The 12,305-nt window shown below is 35.1% G+C and overlaps 1 protein-coding gene across 1 annotated transcript in view; it reads left to right on the top strand.

Annotated features, from left to right (window-relative positions):
* Positions 1-1,586: 1,586 nt before the first annotated feature.
* The window catches only part of LOC136033488 (tyrosine-protein phosphatase 99A-like), a 177,175-nt gene continuing 166,456 nt past the window's right edge, over positions 1,587-12,305 (top strand). The window contains exon 1 of the mRNA XM_065714236.1: positions 1,587-1,766. The gene's annotated coding sequence lies outside the window, so the exon portion shown is untranslated. The remainder of the gene's footprint in view (positions 1,767-12,305) is intronic.

Here is a 12,305-nt window from a genome sequence, read left to right as displayed (position 1 = left end):
TTGTGTCACTGCTTATACTGTTCCTAGATCTGAGACTGAGTTAGTAAATACCTCTTTTTACAGAGATGTAAACTGTCAACCATAAGTCTACCATTGATTTTTGTTAAATATTCCAGCAGTTGCCATTTTTTGATTTTTGATTTTCATTGTGTGTGTTATGTAATGTTATGTTTAGTTTGTGTTATTTTTTGTATGTTATGCTTTCTTTCTTTTAGCTTACTAGCTATTGGATGAATAAATAAATAAATAATTGGGGTAAGTATGTCTTAGCAAGGTATAGTCCGTGAAGATGTCTTTAAATATGTTTGAAAATTTTAATGATTCTGATTCGAATTTTCTCCGATTAGGGCAAATAAAGACTCTTTGTTGAAAGGGGCCATCACAAATATGAGCCAAAGCTGAGGTTTGACCGTTAATTGGATCACGTTTGTTATTTAGTCGAAAATGGGCTGCTTTCGCTATTAAGATTGCCTTCACTTTCCGCTGCTGTTTTACTGTAAGAAGACGAAGGGGAATTAAAAAGAGTTTTTTGCTGTTTTAAAAAGTAGAGTTAAGAGAAAGAGTCAAACTTCAGAGTAAAGAGCGGGGCGTTGATGAGGAAGCAGCCCCTTTCATATATGAAGTAATTTCTGTTCGTTTTAAGTTTTAATGTCGCTCCTTACTTTCAGTTAAAAAAACTTGTTTTTTTTTTTATTTATTTAATCGCCTAAAAGGGACTATTATGACTGGAAATACTGAATATCTAGTATGACTTAGACAACATGCGTGTAAAATGTCCCTTGATAGTTTCGAGACGAGGGACACACACACAGGAACTCCCTTTTTTTGGAGGGGGAAGAAATATTTTCTAGAGGGGGTACAAATTTAAATAATAGTTGAAGCATTATCCTGAAAAATGTTAGTGATTAAACAACAAATCACAAAATACCTAGATTTCCATGAAGGCTGGGCCTGCTGGTCCCGTAATTGACATTTCACGAGTCAAAGGAAAATCTTTATCAAATACATGCATTCTTAAAAAAAAATTGGGTACTTGTATATTATTCAGAACACACTCAATAAGTTAAGTTAGGTTCTTTCGTGAAGCAAACTACGATGCAGTTACATTTTAATTAAATATTTTATATATAGAGGTGGTTAGGTTAAATTAGGTGTTTGATATTTTGCACCCCCCCCCCCCTCTAATGTGCAAATATATAGCCCAAACTTTTAATAAAGCTAATGAAATAAAACAAAACATGATGAAAATATAATACCTTATTAGCGAAATTGCAAAATTACAACTTTGAGTTCTAACCTTACCTAACCTTTTGTCTTAGTGGCTGTGAAACCGGATTGTCTCATAAAATGTACCTGCATCTTAGTTTCACGAAAGAACCTAACTTCACTTATTGAGTGTGTTCTGAATAATACACAAATACCAAAAATTGATAAAGAAACTGTTGACTGCTTGTGATACACTCAGTATCACAGCCCGTATATTTCATTTGCCTATAGATTTGAAATAAATTTCGATTCATGAAAGAGCGCGCGCAAAATTGCCGCCTGTGGATTCCACGACTCCAGTGGTATTTCATTTTTAATTCAGTCGCGTGCTAACCGCCAATGTGTTTATAATAAGGAAGTTTCTATCATAGTGTATGTTGGAAATTACAGTGAAAACATTGAAAAAGTGTTTGTGGGTGAAAACATTGAAAAAGTGTTTGTGGGTTAAAAAAATCAATTTTCTGGATTTTGAGTTCACCTCTACATTTGTATGAGTTTAGGTATTTTGTGCTTTATATTCTTAATAAGATATTAAATTATTTTAGTTTTCTTCATTCTTGTGTCGAGGAGATTATCGTAAAGTGGTTGACTTAAGGGTAAAATTCTAGATGAAAAACGTTTTACTATCTCGAAAAAGGGTTAGGTGAGGAAAAATGAAACTCTCAGGGATGAATTTACATACTAAACTATCCCGTGGTATGTTTTTCGTCTTGAATTCATTCCTAAAAGCAGCGGTGTAACTTCCTCTGGGGCAAGCGGGGCAACTGCCCCTCCCAATTTGCCCCCCTCAGCTGAAAATTAGCCTCTTCAAAAATCTCGTTAGAACTAAGATAAAACAAAACCTGAAATTTGCCTAGATGACAGGTGACCTACATGACCTATTGAAATTTTGACAAAACAATATTTTACCTTCATTTTCAGTTGCTATTTTCTTTTTCTCTGCCTTTAGTTTTGAAAATGTAATTCCTGTTATTTGTGAGTAGAATTTTGAGCCATATAAATGTTTTTTTTTCTTCAAAATTTAGGAAATGTGTTTGCAAAGTTATGAAGCTGAAAACAATTTTGTTGTACTTCAATTAAGCAGAAGATCTATTTTCAAAGGTTTCACTTTTATAACACACGTATTTTTGAAGGTCAGGACCCTTTAGAGGGAGAAGGAGCGGAGATAATTGCTTCAAAATACCTTTCTAAGACACATTTTTTTCTATAGATTCATCCCTGAAAGTTTCATTTTTCCTAACCTAAACCCTTTCTGATATAGCAAGGAGTCAATCAACTAAAATTTTACCATAAACCTGTATAAATCAAGCATCCACAGAAATCAGTTAGTTTAATTTAGTATATCTTTACCTTTTTTGTTACTATATGGGTCATTTTTCAGTTTTCACCGTCATTTTTGCTTGATTTGGAAAATTGGCTAGAACTACTCTCCCCTCCCCCCCCCCCCAGAATTTTAATGAAGTTACACAACCACCTGGAACTTTCATTCACATAACCTAAATGCTTGTATAGTAACAAGTGCCGTAAACTAGAATTTTACCTACATTTTATACAATTATTGAATTTTCAGCGATATCATGGATCATGAATATCAAACAGTTCGTGATAACGAACTGTTTAGTAAGGAGCGACCCGGCTCAATAGTAATCAAAACTCTAAAAAATGGAATTTTGATACTAATAGCTACATCAAAAGAATTGCATTTTAATGTTGATTTTAAATATATGTTTCATCACATTTAGTCTTACCCATCAAAAGTTAAAAGCCTGAGAAAATTTGCCGTATTTTAGAAAATAGGGGGAAACACCCCCTAAAACTTATAGAATATTAACGAAAATCACACCATCAGATTCAGAATATCAGAAAACCCTATTGTAGACGTTTCAAGCTCCTATCTACAAAAATGTGGAATTTTGTATTTTTTGCCAGAAGGCAGATCACGGATGCGTGTTTATTTGTTTTCTTGTTGTTTTTCCCCAGGGGTGATCGCATCGACCCAGTGGTCCTAGAATGTTGCGAGAGGGCTCATTCTAACGGAAATGAAAAGAACTAGTGCCCTTCTTAAGTGATTGAAAAAATTTGAGGGCACCTAGGCCCCCTCCCACGCTAATTATTTTCCCAAATTCAACGGATACAAATTCTGAGATTGCCATTTTATTCAGCGTAGTCGAAAATCTCACAACTATGTCTTTGGGGACGACTTACTCCCCCACAGTCCCCGTGGGAGGGGCTACAAGTTACAAACTTTGACCAGTGCTTACATATAGTAATTGTTATTGTAAAGTGTACAGACGTTTTCAGGGGGATTTTTTTGTTTGAGGGAGGGATTGAGAAGAGGGGGATATGTTGGGGGAACTTTCCACCGAGGAATTTGTCATGGGGGAAGAAAATTTTCATGAAGGGAGCGCAGGATTTTCCACCATTATTTAAAAAAACAATGAAAACATAAATATTAAAAAGTTTTTTCCAACTGGAAGTAAGGAGCAGTATTAAAACTTAAAACGAACAGAAATTATTACGCATATGAGGGGCTCACCTCCTCCTAATACCTCGCTCTTTACGCTAAAGTATTTTCAACTATTTATTCTACGGCCTTTGTGATTCAGGGATCGTTCTTAATGAATTGGGACAAAATTTAATCTTTAGTGTATAGAGCAAGGTACTGACGAGGGGGTGAACCCCCTCATATATGTAATAAAAACGTGAGAATGCAAAAATTCGTTGCGTAAGCTGATTTATAAGTTACGTATATCTTTTACTAATAAAAACATTTATAAGAAATTAAAAATTCTAGTTGCCGTTTTAAGTATCCAAAAAATCGGAGGGCAACTAGGCTTCCTTCCCCGCTCCTGTTTTCTCAAAATCATTCGATCAAAACTATGATAAAGCCATTTAGCCTAAAAAAAAAAAAAATATGCAAATTTCGTTTTAATTATTCCCCTGCGGAGAGCCAAAATCAAAACATGCATTGATTCAAAAACGTTCAGAAATTAAATAAAAAAAAAAGTTTTTTTTAGCTGAAAGTAAGGAGCAACTTTAACACTTAAAACGAACAGAAATTACTTCGTATATGAAAGGGGCTGCTTCCTCATCAAAGCCCCGCTCTTTACGCTAAAGTTGTTTACTGTTTTAAAAAGAAGAATTGAAAGAAAGAGTCAAACGTTAGCGTAAAGAGTGGGGCGTTGATGAGGAAGCAGCCCCTTTCATATACGAAGTAATTTCTGTTTGTGTTAAGTTTCAATGTCTCTCCTTACTTTAAGTAAAAAAAAGTTGGTTTTTTATTTAATATGAAATAAATTTAAAAACCTTATAAAGAAAATTTGAGGCTCAAAACAAATTGAGGCTGACTAAAGGTATGAATCTCATAACACTTTTCTTGTTCTTCATTCGAGCAGTAGCCTACGTCTATTTTGCAAGGTTTCTTTTCAATTCTTTTTCTTAAATTAATAAGAGATTCGGTTAATATATACAAGATTCCATAATTCCTTAAGATTCCTTAAGAAGACAATTCTTACTTCATAATATACAGAATAATCATAGTTAATCCATTTCGCATGCAGCTCTGCCTTTTACAGTTCACCCCCCCCCCTGATGTACAAATAAATAGCTTAAATTATGTATTTCCTATCTATTCTCCCAGTGTGTTTCAATTGTTTCAACCCGTTTATCTGTAAGTTGATTCAGTTGTGACGAAACTAAATCTGGAAAAAACAAGTTACGGGTGGCAGAATGCAATGAAAATATATAGTCTAATTTTGGCTATATGTTGGCACGTTAGGTTGGCTGGGGGCAAAGTATAGCAGGTCTGTATTCAAGATGTGTTAACTATGGTTAGGCTATTCTGCATATTATGAAGTAAGAATTTAAGCAAAACCCCCTTTTTGTGTTCCTTTCAAATATAGTGATCAATCCATTCGCAAATGCACTCCTCCCCCCTGAGGGTCTTTTATATAGCCCAAGGAATATCTACCAAATAAAGGAAAACAATGAAATTCTTCCTCTACCATAGCCCTCCCTTTATAATATGTTTATATTAATAAAATTATTGGGGTAAGCCTAGAAATTGGGCTATTGAGGAGGAAACATGTTAAGAAAACAATTGTTACTTCATAATATGCAGAAACATTGTAGTTAATACATTTTGAAGGTGCTTCCTCTATATTTTACATCCCATCCCAGTTCGTAATATGCAGAAACATTGTAGTTAATATATTTTGAAAGTGTTTCCTCTGTATTTTACACCCCCTCCCAGTCCGTAATGTGCAAATATATAGCAAAAATTACGTATTTCCCGTGTGTTTTTCCGTTTCTTGATTTCGTCAGCGTTGATTCAATTTACGGGTACATGGGTTGAACCAGGAATAAGGCATGGCAAATATATGATTTGGGCTACTTTTTTAAGAGACAAAACATCCTTGTGGTATTTCAATTTCCAAACTTTTTCATGGTCGGGCACGAGACAAGCAGCAACTTTTGTCAACTTTGAGTATTTTTGTTTTTATTTTTTGACGAATACATGATTCCATAATTGGGTGAAGTATAGGGTTTGTTTTAGCAAGGTATAATGCGTGAAGATGTCTGAAAATTCTAATGATTCAGATTCAAATTTTCTCCAATTAGTCTAAGGGCAAATAAAGTATCTTTGTTGAAAGGGGTTATCACAAATGTGAGCCAAAGTTGAGGTCGTAACATATAGCGAAACCACCTTCCAATTGTGGTAACTACATTTTTTTCTGTCTATTCTAAAGTAATAAATGTTTTCTTAACACGTTTTCTTCGTATAGCCATAATTTTTGGCTTAATTGGAATTGTCATGTTAGCTTCCATTATTATCCCCTTTTTGCCATCATTTCAAAGAAAATTGTGCTAAATTACGCTCTCAATCACACACGGAGATTAATTGCAGTTTTGGAAGATAACGCGTTTAATATAGGAGCTATGACGCATGACTGCATTGATGCAACGGAGAAATACCTTATATTAGGGCTGTGTATTCTTATTTTATTCTGTCGTTATTTTCTTTTAATGAAAATGCAAAACAATTAGATAATTTTAGGTAAATTTTCCGACTAACTCACTAATGAGATAGCTAAGAAAAATATACCGTAAAAAATAGAATTTCATCCGGAATTCAAATATTCGTTTGCGTTGGAAATGAACTTCACCCCGCCCCTAATGTATAAACATATTCCCTGAGTAGTATTTGTGCACAATAGTTCCTCAAAATAATGGAAAATTCATTGCATGCATATAATTCAGGTTATATAATTGCACTTTAAGGCATAGGGGTAACCGTCATTAGCGACACAAATAAATGCTATATTTAGATTCGGCATGCTATTCTGATGCTAAATGTATCTTTATTTCTTAGCTGTCCCGTCAGTGGGTTTATTTTGGAAATTATCCCAACTCTCAATTAAAATACCCCCCGAGAAGTTATAGGCTATATCAAAATCTAGTGGATGACAAAAATAAAATCTAAGGAAAGGAACCTTTTTTCTCCTTCCCCAATTTGACTCCACTGATCCCCAACTTATTCCTATTTTGAAGACCCTGTAATAATAAACTATTATTCGATTCTTATGTTGCGCCCTAGCCCCTCCCCCATACCCAATGAGGCTAAAGATAGCCCTAGGTTCTTTACAAAGTCTCTGAAAAAAACACAATAATAACAAAATAGCTATTTCATTATGTGAGGGAAATTTCTATTAATCAGATTTTTCATGGGCCCTTTCTTTTCTATCCCCGTCTTTTCCTTTGACGACTAGAAATAATATAAAATAATATCAATAAGGAGTTTCCGTATCTGAAATGCTTGCATTCTGCATTTAACTAAGAATTTCAAAGCTTCGGGAATTTTCTGAAAAATCCAATAAAAAATTCTGAAATGTTGATTTGTAAAATTGAGGGAAGCAAGCAATTCAAATACAGAAAGATGCAGAACAATATCATTTTAGATAAATGGCAAACCGTACAGTGGAGATAATCCTGAAAGTATGATTAATAGAAGCTTTTTGCATAATTTAAAATAATTTTATTTTTCATTATAATCTCTTTGAGAAGACTTGCGCATCACCTTGATTTATATCTGGTCCCATTAGAAGGGACTGGGGATAACGACCATTACATTTGAAAAAATTGTTGAACAGTGAATCGAAGGGTAATACACTTTTGTTATTACAGCGTTTAATATTTTTTTAATAATTAAAAAGAAATTCCACAAAACAAGTTTTCCAAAGAAACGTAAAGAGCTCCATTAATCCAAAAATTAGCTGAAGGGCTGAAAACCCCCATGCCTTCTCAAGACCAAAATATAATTGGCACTTTACAGAAAAAAATATATATTTTTAATGCTTTCACTGTTAACATTAATAAATAAAATATTGAAACTTTAAGGAATAAATATCAGCATATGTAACCTATAATAAACTCCATGGTCATTTTTCTTTTCAGTAAAGTATGATTTTTCAACAGGTACCAGAGAGGGCAATTGTATTCATTATTCACAGCAAGTAATTAGCACAAGAAATTTAATAAGCAAAACAACAAAACATTCCTAGGATTCAATGAAAAATTTCGAACAACATAACGGTTTTTACACTACATGAATGTAATAAAACAAGACAACCAGAACCTCTTCACTGCCTTGCAAATCGTATTTTGTAATATAGCATTTGCAAATTGTCGAACAAGATTGTGAATTCTGTAAAGTGCTAACATTTACTAATAAAAATTGTGAATGTTATTGTTCCTTTATTCTTAAATCCATTCTAAAATTTACAGTCGCGTATTCCAAAAGCAGTAATTTTAGCTAAAATTCAATAAGCTTTTGAGAATTTGATGAATCTGATCTAGTAAAGGTTTTGATATTAAATAATTCTGTCCTCTTTGCCTTGTTTTAATGTAATTATTATCGTTTATAGCTTTCAATAGATTTATTTCTAAAGTAGTAAAATATTTTTATTTGTGTTTATCCCTCGCGTCCACCTCCCCTGTCTTTAGAAGTGTTTCCTTGCTGTCTCTAACACAATTAACCCACAATTGATTTTTATGAATGACTAAAGTATACATGTGTCTATGAGGTGAGGAGGAAACCAGGGGTTTAAAAACTATAAGAATGAGATACGAAGATGTCTCCAGTTTTTCCATTAGTTCCTATTTTTTAATTTGAGAACTTTTGAAATGTTTTTCTCTCCGTATATATTCATGTGTACGTGCCTATTCCTGGGTAATTTTGAGAGTCGAAGGTTTTGAATTCTAATAATTTGAATAGTTGGTCCATATAGATACTATGTTATAACCAAATCCTCCTCCTTTAGATACACCCCTGTCCCTCTGAAACGTTGATTTTGCGCATGTTATTCGAACGCAACGCTTTATATTCGTTTCAATCAGGGGAATTGTGTCCGTGGGGGGGAGGCGAGGATGGCAGTTGCCCTACAATTATTTGGAGAAAAAACTACTGTATAGCCCATACCCCTTGACTATCCGGATATGGACCCATCTCCCTCCCCCCAAGAAAAATGCTGGAGCTACGTCCCTGGTTTTAACGCATACAATGTACTAAGCTGTTAATATCTCGTACGGTATCTCGAATCAACCAAATATTTAACAGCTTACAGGGCAGGCACTATCACATGATCTTTTTTTTAGGTGTGGAGGAGGGGTAAAAAACAATAGATCAGAATTATTTCAAAACTATAGAAATTATAGGGGGAATAAGAACTATTGAGATTGGAGAAGCCTCTACCTATCTTTATGCGAACTTGCATCAGCTTCACAACTGGATTGGTACTGTACAGCCTTTGAAGAAAATAATTGGATCTTTCCCCCTTACAAGAATAACTGAAATAGCGTCTACTTTGCATAATTAGACTAAAGAGGAGTCTGCGCTCTGGGTGATTTCTGAGCAATACCAGCACGCAGAGATTGTCGAAAAAGTGCCAGAGACAATAAGTTGTTTAAACTGCAGCTCCCATATGGAGCTACAGTTTACCATATGGCTACTCCCATAGTGAGTAGCCTACACGGGTCCTTAGTTTTAGGCGCGAGAAATAGTAAATGATATAAATGAAAACTCATTCACTCTTTGGAAAGTCTGTGACAGAGAAAAAAAGGTACATACAACTAGCTACTTGGATCCAAATTGTGCCTACTTGTACCAGGCCCCTCCACCCTTTTACCCCGACTAAAACTCAGCTCCTTCTTTATTCACTTTTTCCCCATGTGAACCTGCGTGAAACAACTTCTTGATAACGGATAATGCTACTTTTACTTTTTATTGGTTGGTTGGATATTCTCATGACTAACATTTCATTACGTCCCTATTTAAAGTTCGGTTTCTTCTTGAGTTTTGTTTCCGCTTATAAAATAGGTGTCTTCCGTGTGAAAAATGCTTTGTTTTCGGTTTGCATAATCTTTTGAAACCGCTTTAGCAATTTCCGTTCTGCGTGAACTGTCGTGTGGTTGTTTTTGAAGAGAAATGACGGCTACGCTTGTAATGGTACAAATGACCAGAACTTAAAGGGGGAGAGGATAAAAGGATTTCTCATAGGGTACAGTCGGAGGATTAAAATAGTAGACTTTGTTATCATAAGGTTTTTATGTTATAAAACAAACATAAGTCAACATGTTTGGAGGAAACGGATGGAGATATTTATTCTGAGAAGGGTAAATTTTCTTAAACACGGGAGCTAAGAGCTCATATGGCACTTGTGACGAGGTCGGAAGAGCCAAGAGCTCGTATGGCATGAGCTCTAGCACTATTTTAAGAATTCTTCACCCCCCAGATGGTCGAATCAGGGAAAACGACTTTATCAAGTCAATTTTTGCAGCTCCCTGACACACCTACCAATTTTCATCGTCCTAGCACTTCCAGAAGTACCAAATTCGCCAAAGCACTGAATCCAATACCCCTAACTTCCCCAAAGAGATTGGATCCAGTCTGGTTACGTCAATCACGAATCAAGGACATTTATAAGCGTTTTCCAAGATTTCCGGTTTCCCCCTCGAAGTTCCCCTAATCTCAACAGATCTGGTCGGTATTTGAAATAAAAGCTCTGAGACATGAGTTCCTTCTAAATATTAAATTTCATTAAGATCAGGTCGCCCGTTCTTAAGTTAAAGATACCTCAATTTTTCATTTTTTTTCAAATCAATAACCCGCAGCTCCCTCATAGAGAACGGATCCGTTCCAGTGATGCCAATCACATATATATAGCTTGTGCTTATTCTCCCCATCAAGTTTCATCCCGATCCCACCACTCTAAGCGTTTTCCAAGATTTATGGTTTCCCCCTCCGACCCCCCCAATGTTACTGGATCTGGTCGGGGTTTAAATTGAGAGTTCTAAAGCACAAGATCCTTCTAAATATCAAATTTCATTAAGATCTGATCACTCGTTAGTAAGTTAAAAATACCTCATTTTTTTCTAATTTTTCCGAATTACTCCCCCCCCCCAACTCCACTAAAGAGAGCGGATACGGTCCGGTTATGTCAGTCAATTATCTTGATTTGTGCTTATTCTTCCCACCAAGTTTCATCCTGATCTCTCCGCTTTCAGCGTTTTCCAAGGATTCCCCCCCCCCCGCCAATGATACTGGATCTGGTAAAGATTTAAAATAAGAGATCTGAGTTACGAGGTCCTTCTAAATATTAAATTCCATAAAGATCCGATCATTTCTTCGTAAGTTAAAAATACCTCATTATTCTTATGTTTAGAATTTACCCCCCCCCCCCACTCCCCCAAAGAGAGCGGATCCGTTCCGGTTATGTCAATCACATACTTAGGACTTGTGATTATTTTCCCCACCAAGTGTCATCCCGATCCTTCCAATCTAAGCGTTTACCAAAAGTTTAGGTCCCCCCAACTCCCCCAATTTCATCGGATCCAGTCGGGATTTAAAATAAGAACTCTGAGACAAGATTTCCTTCCAAACATCAAATTTCATTAAGATCTGATTACTCCTTCGTAAGTTAAAAATACCTCATTTTTTTCTAATTTTTCAGAATTAACCCTCCCCCTAACTTTCCCAAAGAGAGTGGATCCGTTTCATTTCTCGGTACGTTTGGGGCGATCATACACCTTACACTGTGGTATACAGGAAAGATCCTTCCGAAGAACTCAATTAAAAAAATAAAAAAATAGACAAAAAGTGTAGTTTTTTAGAAATCAAATCTGTTTTCAGAAGTAAATCAGCTTAAATGAGGGACTTATGTCAGAGCGAAAACAAAAAGGCAAATGGCCTGGTAATTATTAGCAAAATCTTGCAATTATTTGCAAAATCATGCAATCTTGCAATTAATCAAAATCAATATTGTAATTATTGATGGTAATTATTAGATATAGGTAATTATTAGAACGGTTGCAAAATCATGAAATTCGGAGGATGATGGGTCCTGAACCCCATGCGTACCTGTCTGAACAAATTTCCTCCTCCATAATAAAATATTTACGCTCCCTCTAAAAAGTATAAAATTTTCACCAAGACATCGTCTGGTTTGTAATTATGTTTAAGTGACGAAAAAATATGGTAACGAAAAAAGTTTGTCGTGACGAAAAATAGGGTTTACTTTTGTTGTTGTTTTGTGGGAGGGGGGAGTAAAATAATATTTATTTTATTTGTCAATTACGAGAATGTGGGGATGGGGTACATTTTTCATTTTTGTAATTATGGCCCTGTATTTTGGTCCTGTTTTACGCTGATTCAAAATCAGTGTTTTATCTAGTTTTGTGAAATGGACTAGGGACATTCCCAGTTGTATCTTTAGGAAGAATATCTTCTACGCCCTTTTTACAGACTTGCATAAGCCTTGCCCTAGCTAGATGGGATCAGTCTTTTGTGTTGCTCAAGCTTATTCAACTCACTTGGTGAGTTTTTCCCTTTTTTTACTTGAATTTATCACTTTGTTCTCTTTTTGTGAGTGTCCTGAATATTGGACATACCTTGTCCTGAATGCAAAGAAGTTTAATTTATAATTGATTTAATTTGGTATTTAAGACTTTTAAACTTCTGTATTTTTTTAAGTTCAATGGGGTGT

Source organism: Artemia franciscana, chromosome 1 (assembly GCF_032884065.1).
Source record: "Artemia franciscana chromosome 1, ASM3288406v1, whole genome shotgun sequence".
Lineage (NCBI taxonomy): Eukaryota > Metazoa > Arthropoda > Branchiopoda > Anostraca > Artemiidae > Artemia > Artemia franciscana.
The sequence above is the reverse complement of the archived record's forward strand: the minus strand, read 5'-3'. Positions and strand labels throughout refer to the sequence as shown.